Consider the following 11,186-nt stretch of genomic DNA (forward strand, 5'->3'; position numbering starts at 1 on the left):
TCTTCCACAAGAGACAATGTAGAACATTAAAAGAATATAATGTAGAATATTGAAACAGTATTTATATAGTGTAGCAGATTAATTAAACAGGATAACCTGTAGACAGAGACACTACAATGAGTTATGGCCTGTGTAATGAAAAATCATTTTTGTGCAATTAGCAGTATTTTTGAAAAGCTGTTGTCTGGGCAAGGTAAATCAGTTTGACACTGCCACATTCCCTTATCTTGGGGTACTGGTAAATAAAGTATTTTCTTTTCCCTGTTAGGGAATTACCAGAAAAGAAATGGAGACTCAGAGTTTCTATTTGTAATTATTTCCTGCATTACTTGGCTAGGAAATCACAGGCATGAGGTCACCCTAATTATGTTACCCTGTCAAGGAATGACAGAATAAAATCCCTATGGATTTTTTTTTTTTAAGTATTTATGCATGACTGGTTTGGTAGGTGAACTAAAAGCTCATTTTTGGTTCAAACATACAACTTCTTCTGTCTGAAAAATAAAAAGTAAAATAAATCACAGACGAAAACTTAGAAATAGAGTTTAATTCTTCCTTGAGCTGACAGCTTATGGTTTTCCAGGAACAGCGCAATGACACCGTCTCTTTGTGTAAATGTCTTTTGAAGCAAAGCTTGCATTTCTTTTGCGGATGTATTATTTGCTGGAATACATTCCTCCCACTCAAACAAAATATAAAGGAGAGTCCTTTATATTACTGTGTGAACTGCAGCTCATGAAGAGATGGAGGTAATGACTTTAAACTGGGAGGGAGCAGGTTTAGATCAGAAACCAGGAAAAAACTCTTCTCTGTGCGGGTTGTGAGGCCCTGGCAAAGGCTGCTTGGAGAAGCTGTGACTGCCCCATCCCTGGAAATGTTCAAGGCCAGGCTGGATGGAGCTTGAAGCAACCTGGTCTGGTGGAAGGTGTCTGGGTCCCTGTTTTTATCTGGTTTTAAGCTGCTGGTGGCTGCCTGTTTGACTGTGTTCATTCAATGAACTCAAAGCATGGAAATCTCATGTGGAGGGTTCAGTTGGGATACTTCAGAGGGCAATTAAAAATGCTGGGGTATTTGAATAGATGAATTTTTTGCCTAGTTTGTGAGAGAAGTGGTAAAGAAACCAAGAAATATTAACTTGTATTTCCTCATTCTAACATATGACATTTCTTTGAGAAAAAAAGGGTACCTTTTGTAGAAACCTTATGAAGGGATCAAAATGAAGCAAGAGATGCATATTAGAGGTTCATATTCCCTATCTGAGTGTAGGACAAGATTATAGAAGAAATGGAATCACCTCTCTGTTTGTATAAATCTAACTGAATGTGTGTTATATTTTGCTGTCACAATTTTTTGCTTCCAGATAAGCACATTATTTTTTATAAATGAAGCTCAGTGTGCACAGGGTTAATTCCCTAAAACTGTGATCTGCGTGTCAAGGTTGGGCCCTCTGGTCCCAACTCTGTTCTCTGACACAGTGTCTTCATCTACAGGCACCAACAGTTCAGTGCACACAGAACTACTTGTTATCATTATAAAGCAAGTAAAAATTAAACCAAATCGAGTTCATAGTTACCTGACTGTTTCACAGCTGCTGTCTCAGATAAAAAAGCTGAAACAGCCGAGGTCAAGACAAGGCCAGAGGTGTCCTGAGACACTGCTTGCCAAAATTCATGTTTACTGGGCTGCATTTTTGCATCCAATTTTGCATGTACAACCAGAGAGTGGAAATAGCTTTATCTGGGCAGAAAGGCAAATCCTTTATGAGTCCTGGGTCAGAACAAAGAAAAACAGTTTTGTGAGACACATCTTTAATCAGTTTACTTAGATCTGCCTCTGGTTTTTTTTCCTTTTTTTTTTTAAGAGGATAAAATCGTGTTCTCCACATCTACGATAAATGTCAATTCACATTACATTAATTAGTTTACTTGCCTACTGTGAAGTTTAGTGAAGTTACAGGGAAATATTGCACAATAACACTTGTTTATTTCTAAATACAACTCTGAAGACTAAAGAAAAATTATGAATGAGAAACTCCTTTCAAACTGTGCAAATATCTGACACTGCAAATTTAACCTGCCCAACCTCTCACAATTAGTCTCTTTAATTTTTAATTACTTAAATTCATTTAAGCTGCTCCTTACTGATAAGTTATGTCTTACTATTACTGCCATTTCAGTGACATCAGCTGAGAGTAAGTTAGACACTTTGTTGTCTTCCTTGAAATTGTGGAAGCTTTTGTTCACACCTCCATTCTCAGGATTTTCCCAGGAATCTATGGCTATATCTGAACACTGATGAGAAGTGAAGTAGTATCCTCTTAATATGCAGAATTCCTACAGAGTATAACCAACTAGCCATTGGCTTCCTAGTTTTTGGGGGGTTTTTTGGAGATAAATTGCCAAAGTAACTGGTTTGTTCAACCTTTTCTGTGTTATGTTAATGCTCTGCTTCCTCCACACATCAGAGTGTGACTCAGATCTGAGGGACCTTTCAGCCACCTCCTTTCAAGTGGAAATCCTGAACCATCTTTTTACTTTTCATTATTGACAATAGCTATTTCGAGTTTGGTTTTAGTTTACTCTTCTTTTTTGCCTTAAATCCTTTATCAACACCTGAATTTAACAATCTTTCTTGTCCTTGTGTTCTTTCATTTTTTCCCTTGAATCCCATTCTAAACCAGTTCCATGCTTACTCATTCAGTTCTCCATGAAAGACTTTTCACTCAAACACCTTTAAATCAAGTAGGAATTAAAAACCTAAGATAGTGGAAGTGGAAAAGAAGGGATAAGCTTGGACAGACAAAAAGTATCCAGAGCTGAACACCCCGTTCCATACCTTATACTATGACACTGGCAGTTCAAATTTTCTGATTCTGAAAAACAATTCCAGAATCTGAAGTTCTGGACCAGAACAGGATTATGAAATCACATTAAAAGATGCAATCTAGCTACTATTTCAAGAATGCTGTTGCTTTATCAGCAGGCAGGACTTTCTTCATTTCTCCATCTACAAATATCCAGCCTGTTTTCTGAAGTCACTGCAGTCACCACATGGACTTGGTGCTGGATACTGATTCCAGGCATTTTTCTGACCTATACAGTCTGTGAATTATTGGCTCAGGCTTTGCTTTACCCCTTTTCTACAAAGAAGTTCCACGAAGTTTTGGATTTATGATTCTTATGTGATACTGATCATGAGGAATACATTTCTTTATCACAGGTGAGAGCTACCACAAGGTAACAGTACATAGTCTTCTCCTGCCCAGCCACACCAGCAGGAAACACTGGCAACTGTGCCTGTGAGAGCACAAGATGTTTGCAGTGGCTGCAATGAGGGACACAAGGGATAAGCCTCATTAAGCACTTGTCACAGCACCTGCTGTCTGAAACAATACCGCTGTTTGACATCTCTGTTAAAAAGCTCTGGCATTTTAATGCTATCCTTCATATCCATCTTCACACATATTGCTTGCCTCTTCCTTTGTGTCAAAATAGCAATTAATTTCCAGCCTGCCACTGACAACAATGCACTGAGTTTTATAAATGCTCAAAAATGTTGAGTAGTTAAGTCGAAGTGCTGGTGCTTGGCATTGATTTATGCCTGCTTCATGTGCGATCTGCTATTTTCTCATTAAAAAGTGAGACTTACTGCTTACTTGCCATTTTCTCTTTGATTATTGGTATGCTAGTTTGCATAAATTGGGTTGTCATATATATGTCACATGGGATTCCAAATACAGAGTTCATTTCCATCTGAGTTGGGAATAGCAGAAGGAAGACATTTAAGAAAGAAAAAAGAAAACACAGTTGTCAGGTCCTTTACCAGTGACCCGACAACTGTGTAAAAAGCAACTTCATTTTCCAGGTTCAAAGGTCCTTTTGATATGCTTTCCAGACCCGAAGTGCCTTAGGTGGGTGATACAATTAACATCAGTCAAAGGTATTTTTCTATCTTCTTCCATACATTCCCTGTAAGAAGAGAAAGTTTGTCTTGATATGGACAAGAATTTCCTCTGCCTCTGGTTCCTGGCCATGAAGAAGATACATAAGAGTTGGTATATTAGAAGTCTTGGTATAAAAAAAAAAAAAAAAAAAAAAAAAAAAAAAAAAAAAAAAAAAGTATTCCTTTTTCTTCCTCTCTAATCTTTTACTGAAAGATTTCTAGTTAGGAAAGTTAAACCAACACAAACATACTGTATACCCTCAATGACAGACACCATTTGAATTCAGTCTCTCTGCTGCCACTGAGAAAAGCCTCCTTTAAATCACCTTCCTTAGCTGTCCTTTCCTAGGGAAGCAAAGCAAGCACTCTCCTTTCATTTTCAATTATTTTAAAAACTCACCTGCTAAAATGCTGTGTTGGAGCTCAGCTCCTGTGCCATGGGGAGTTTAATCATTGGTTTGAATTGAAACAGGCTACAAACACCTATGGAGGCAGGAGAAGCATTATTAGGAAGATATTTATCATAGAAGAGAGATGCAAAACCATTAGACATGTCTCTATGTGTTTAATATAAAGAAAAGCAGTTTCTGAGAATTGAAAGTGTGTGACCTTACTCCTCAACAGTGATTGAATAACAGCTCTGTGTGGCTCTGCTTTCTCAACTACAAGTACTTCTAAGCCCTATTTTCAGTGATATGTTGATAAATCAATTGAAAACTTACCTGAGTTTTGTCTAGGGATTGAAATCTACAGGCAGGTCTAGAAGTAAAAGATGGAAGTTTTTTACTGAAAAACAGGATTTATGTTTTTTCACAATTGCTTTTGTCACTTGAGGATTTATCAGGAGAATTATTGAGACAAACCACTGTGCTGACTCACAGCTGATCTCAATGAGATGCCAATAGCTGAATGTCCCTCTTTGTTTGAGGAGCACAAGGCACAGCAGACAAAAACCTAAGCAAGTGCATGTGTTTCTTGGATTTGAGGAATGTCTCTAATCTGGTTTCTACACAGGCCTGCCAATGGTTCTTCCACAAATGCCATTTGATGGCTTGTTATTTAATTCCTTTCCACTGTATTATACAAAGAGGATTTAATGGGAAGTAATACCTTGTGGTGCTTGGAGTTAAAAGCAAGGGTCATTTGGTGGGAGTTTGGTCAGTGCACTCAGCAGGAGCTATAGAGGCGCTGTCTCTTAAAGCATTTTCAACGCCATCAACACCTTGAGGAATCTGTGCTGGGTCACAGTGCCGTTTGTGCTGTTGAGAAAAACTCAGTGCCTCAGCCCTGAGAGTGTGTGAAATAATTTCATTTTTATAACACAATAGACTCTGAAACTGACAGAGATGCTCACTTTGCTCCACAAACTGAGCCTTTTTCTGATGTTCTGTTGAAAGGTTAGATGGTGTCAGAGTGCTATGACCAGTTCAAGCTTTGACTGATCCAGTATTGGGTCAGTTATCCCAACAATTCCCAGGCAGTTTTGGCTCTATGTGGTGGGTTAAAGACATCTGCACTGTCTCTTCCAGAACACTTCCTGGCAAAGTGCTGTAGGTGTGGAAACAAAGTACAGGGAATAAAAATATATACTATGAATTAAATTTAAAGCATGTGAACAAGAAGGAGCATAATTTATTTCTTAAACTTTTTCTACGTAAGAAGCAGAAGTCAGAAAACACCCATATTGGAAGAAATCATATAGGAACCTTATTCAGGACTGTGCTTTGTGATGGTCTTGAAGTGCTAGTGACAAGAATTAGTGTCAGTGTAGAACAGAAATGTGGATCCTGCCAGGCATGTACAGTTATTTGCTTACGTATCTCACATTTTTAGAGAAGCAGGATGCCTCCAACACAGGAGAGCATTTTAGCCTGGATATTCCTGAGTGTGGCTGGGGCATCCTTCTTCCCTGTGCTATTCCCTTCTGTAAGATCCACCAGCTCATGAGTCTCTGTGTGACTGTGCCGTGTGGCTAATGATGTTTCAAATGCAGATTCTGGCATTTAATACAATTAAGTGAGAGTCTCATTACACAAACAATTTGCAACAAGATCATCCCTAGGGCACAAAACCTTGAAATTGAATGAAATAGCAAACTGCAAACAATAATAAATGTGCACAGAAGTTTGACAAGGAGGCAGTCAGATGCAAATAAAATTGAGAGGAGAAGCCCATTGCTAAAGAAACATCACAAGCTGGACTGAAGCTGCCTGCCTCTAGGGAGCTGTTGGGATGCCAGTGTATAAATTAATGTGGTGCAGAGAGAAAAAAAAGAATAGGAACAGCAATTAATGGAATACAACAAATGCTTGGTGTCTGGGTTTTGATCAACTTGAAAGGCAATTGCTTATTCCTGAGCATGTGAAATTGCCTACAGCATGGCATGGCTATGTTCCCAAAAGCGCACTGCTCCTCTGAATAAGGCTGTTCAGGAAGGACTGGGTCATTGATAGCTTTTATCTCATGCAAATATACATTTGGTCACGTTGTGGACTTTCTGGTTTCTCACACTAGCCTGCTGGACCTAGGATATCTCTTGGGTAAGTGCTCAAACTAGAAGCTCCCTACCACCTGTTCTCTGCTCCAGGGCTTTTACTTGATTGTAAAATCTACCACTTTTTTGTGTGTGTGCCTTTCAGCTGAAACTCTCCTGTGTGCCCTACTGCTAGCATGTAAGATCTCCTTGCAGTGTAGGAAAAACAATTTTTAACTCTCTTTGATTGGCACACAGCTGTGTCACTGCCTTCACCTTTCCATCTCAGATGCTCAGACAGTTTTTCCTCCAACACCTGCGATAGCAATGTCCCTTAAGGTGATGCAGACATGGTGGGCATGCAGCACCCAAGCTGTTCCTGATCTTCTGGGAACTAACTGCTGGTCCTGAACCCATCCTTTGCTGTTTACTTCTATACTGTACTTGTGGCAAAGGCTGTTCCTGCTGGTGTTGTAGGTTACTTGGTCTAACCACAGCACCATGAAGAGTAGAAGCTGAAGAAATAAATGTACATTTTTCTGACCAATTTACCTGGAGTCTGTATTTGGACTTACATTGCTGATAGAAGTGAGAAATTCCTGGCAAACAAGTAATAAGTCATTGAATTTAGCATGAATTTCTTGGGTTCTTTGGCTACAGAATGGGGAAGAGAATCTTCATCACTTTCTTCCTCCTTACAGATGTGGTTTTAACCCAGTATGGGAGCACCTAGACCCCAAGTTTTACATAACTAAAAATATTTGCATAGGAGGTAGAATCCCATCAGGCAAAGTGAATCTTACTGCAAAAGCAGGCACAGAGCATCCATGCTTTTGAGTCCAGTGAATTCAAAACATAGGTTTTGAAACCTGCTCACCAACACTTAGGGGCCACCTTAGTCCCTGGACTTTAGAGGGTAAGAAGAGAGAACACGAAGTCTTTTATACAAAAACCAAGACCACAAAGCAAAACTTCATGGTAACTGCCCTGAAACTGCGCCTCAGTTTTGGGATGAACTTGGTCTGAAATGGTTCTTTGCTGAACTTCACAAGCAGCTTCTGCCTCTTTCTGTTTGCTCACTTGGGTTTGTTTGTCTGTAAACAGCATCTCAGGTTGTTCTAGTGCTGCTCCCCCCCGACTAGAATCTCTCTGTACATTCTGCAGCCTCCACTGAATATCTGCATGAACTGTTTTGTGTGATGTCTGCACAAGTCTCGTTAAACCTGAAGCTGTGACGCCCTGGTTTGGGTCACCCTGTCTCCTGGACATGCTGCTCAGGTCTGCCAGGATGGTTAACCTCCCTCAAGTGAGCTGAGCTAGTGGGAGCGCTCCAGGCATGTGTAAGAGCGCAGGTACCTCAGGTGGAAGAAATTCTCATCGTCTGTGCCCGTTCAGGCTGGCTGTGACTGTGCCGAGGGGAAATGGCATTTGTTACCTGAGTAGCTCCAGGAGGACTAAAGGTCATGGTGAAATACTCTGGTGAGGACAGTGGCAAAGGAACAAAACTGGGATTAAGGGGAGTTTTCAGTAATAATTGCGTCTCGTTCTGGCTGCTGTCACGGGTAGTTTAGTCACTGGCTAAGGTAGCTTAGAAGTGATCTTGGAATACTGCTGTTGGACTTTAAATGGTATGGACTCTTCCTCATCCAGATGTGTGGCTGTGAGCCTGTGTGTTTATCAGTGACACACAAGCTGAGAGAGGCAGACAAATTCTGCAGGGCTCCTGGGGTTCAGGTGCCCTCGTGCATCCTTCTGCTTGCTGGAAAAGCTTCTTGCAAAGCAATGGAAGAAATATCTCCCTCTTCTTGTCCAGTAGTATCATCTTGGCCACCTGCATCTTGCAGCTCATGTCAAGGGAAGTACTGGAGACCTGGACATCTCATAGACTCAAAACTCACCTCTTCTCATATGTTTGATATGTCCTTCAGTGAAGAATCTCTTTTTATTGGGGGAACCTGAAAATACTCTAAGCCAAAGTAAAAGAAAACAAAGAAATTAAAGCCCTGTAGATACAAAAATGCTGCTAGCAAGGATTTTCTTGCTATTTTCTAAGTCCGTGAGAGACTTTTCTCTCTCACAGAAGAGGTAGCTGTAGGTGCTGGGTGTGGGTTCGGCAATCACGATGGGCGCCAGACTGCAGGTTACGGACGGGAGATCTCTATAAGCAGATCTTGGGAACATGCGGTTTATTGCAAAGGGCGTGGGTACAGGGGCACTGCTTAGAGCTGCCAGACTCAGCTCGGAGCAGGCCCAAGAGAGCAAGAGAGTAAGCGGGTAAGAGAGAGAGAGAGAGAGCGAGTATGAGAGTGGAAAGGAATAGAATAGAATGCTGAAGTTCTGGTTACAATACAATAAATCATCTTCTGTACTGAATATTCTAATTGTCACTAACCAATCTAATACAAGATACAAATCCTATAGCATTTACATACAGCCTATAAGAGTTCTTATATTACCATAGAGTGTTACATCTTAACTTCTAAAAACTACTCTTTGGACCCCTTCTGCTGAGCTAGTAGGGTCTGCTCTGACCCTTGGACCTGCCTGCAAGCAGAGGGTATTGTTCAATCAAGAGGGGATTACCTTCAGTCGGCCATACCATTGTTTTCCAGTTGTTCAGTAACTAAGACTTGGTATTTCAAAAGTGGCTTTCATTTCGATGTTGCCTGTAGTTTTCATATTCCCAAAATCTTTTGTCAGGCAGTCATATTTATAGGGCTTTCCTGTTTCATCTTCCCCAACAGGTAGCAGAGTTATGTAAACAACCAAGCCGCCTGCAACCTTGAGAAGTCTTGTTTATGGTATAATAGAAAAATATTTTGACAATGGATGCTTTAGGATTTTGGCCAATCACCCCCAAGGGGTGGCTGGTCCTTTGTCCAATTAGACTATGAAGAAAAAAGTCTATAAAAGAGTTTGTAAAATAATTAAATAAATCAATCTTGCTGCACAATTCCTGCCTGCTGGATCTTCTCTCCTCCTCCTCCTCCCTATGGCTGCGGGACATGGTGATATACCCTAGGGCCCAGGCCTGCGGTAATATTTGGTGCTGCCCGACGTGATCTGCACTCTCTGACGTGTCCTGCTGCTGCGAGCCAAGCTGAATTTCTCTACAGGTACGCTGTTCCCCTTGCCCCCCCAGGACCGGGAAGTCCGATGGGACGGAGAAATGGTGAACAGCAGCTCACAAAACGACGCTGTGGTAATGGTCTGGAAAGGTGTGTTCAGTATAATGCACACCTCCATTCCTGAAAACTCAGTTCGGGAATTATTAGACTGGGCTACCTTAAAAGGGATTTCCATGGACAGAAATACTGCCCTGGACTTTTCCTTATGGCAGGAACTTGGCTGTACTGTCCAAGACAAGCTCCCAACTGGGGAACCAGCAGCATTAGAATTATACAAAACCTGGCGTTTGTTATTTATGCTGCTGACAGACCTCGACTGTGGCAGCTGAGCTGGCTCGCCTATTTTGGTGATGAGCGACGGAGGAATGTCCGAGGGAGACCCCGCTGACCGGGCTTCCAGGGCAAATGATGGTGGATCCGGAAAAACTCCCCCGGCTCCACAGGCAGAGCCTGTGCCGCCTCACCCTGCACAATCGCAGGACTCCGTGGCCCCCAGCGACCCTGTGCCGGCAGAGGCAGGGGGGTCGGAGCAGGGGGAGGGCGCACAGCTGGCCTTGCCGCTCAGCTCAGCGGCAGCCACGGCTTATCCAGGGCCACGAATTAGCAGATTAGTGAATGGGACCCCCAGAGCGGCTCCTAGCCCATTTGCGTATGCACCGGCAGGGCCAAAATAGCCTGGATCTAACTTCTTAGCTGGCGTAGCGCCGGGTGTGCCTGCACTGAGACTGCCCGGGTGTGGTCCGCTGCCCTCCTTGGCGCTGGACTGTCCTGCACCGCTGCAGAGCCGAGCCTTCGACCTTTAAATACAGCATCTGCCTTTGCTGACAGAGTTACCGAACATATCCTGAAGGGTGGAGGACTGTAAGAGACAGTCTGCAAATCCGCATTAGCGGATCATGACAAGGACCTGTTCAGCTTGCTACTGCAGCGAATGCCCGAGGCAGCCTGCTGCGCAGGGTGCGCCGAGCCCGCGCCACCAGCTCTACCTGCGCCGCCCACGGGAGCCGCGGCTTCAAACCAGGAAGCCATGTGGCCGGCGGTGAACCCGGAAGCAGCGCTGCCGCAGGAAAACCCGGAAGCAGCAGCGTCTGCAGAGCGGTGACTGGGGCAGCGGCACCGGGCGCGGCCACGGAGCACGGGCCAGCAGCGGCGCCAAGTACGGCTGGGGAGCACGAAACTGGAGCAGTTTCGGCAGCGACCGCGCCGAACGCGGCCGCGGTGCAAGAGACAAGCGCGGCGCTGAGCGCGGCCGTAGCCCCAGAGACGGCGGCAGCAGCTCCAGTCCCGGTTCGGTCAGGACTGGCCGAGACAGCCTCCCGTAAAGAAGCTGCTGTTCAAACTGCAGCACAGCCAACTGCAGTCTGTGCTGTCTGTTCTGGCTCTAGCGAACTTAGCCAAAGTGCCCCTCTCTGTCCACCTCTGTTCGCTCCCAGCGTCTCAGAGTTGCCTTTGCCTGATGACTCATCATCGGGAAGCGAGGCAGATGAGGTTCTGGCCCCAGGTCGTCAGGCGGCTGTAGCCGTGTGGTGAAGGAAAAGGCTGCGCCGGTCTCGGCCCTGGACCTTTCAGGACTGCACGGTAACAGTGCGTCCAACCCACTACAACCGCTTCTTAGAGTCAGTTAAGATGCGAGCATTGGAGGA

At 43.5% G+C, this 11,186-nt stretch overlaps 1 long non-coding RNA gene across 1 annotated transcript; it reads right to left on the reverse strand.

The window, feature by feature from the left end:
• Nucleotides 1-1,583: 1,583 nt before the first annotated feature.
• Nucleotides 1,584-4,747, reverse strand: LOC116438134. Its single transcript, XR_004237604.1, has 3 exons — nucleotides 4,665-4,747; nucleotides 4,343-4,425; nucleotides 1,584-1,767 (listed from the first exon to the last, which is right to left on the reverse strand). It is a non-coding gene; the product is annotated as an uncharacterized LOC116438134 (long non-coding RNA).
• Nucleotides 4,748-11,186: the final 6,439 nt, after the last annotated feature.

This window comes from Corvus moneduloides, chromosome Z (genome assembly GCF_009650955.1).
Source record: "Corvus moneduloides isolate bCorMon1 chromosome Z, bCorMon1.pri, whole genome shotgun sequence".
In the NCBI taxonomy this organism is placed as follows: domain Eukaryota; kingdom Metazoa; phylum Chordata; class Aves; order Passeriformes; family Corvidae; genus Corvus; species Corvus moneduloides.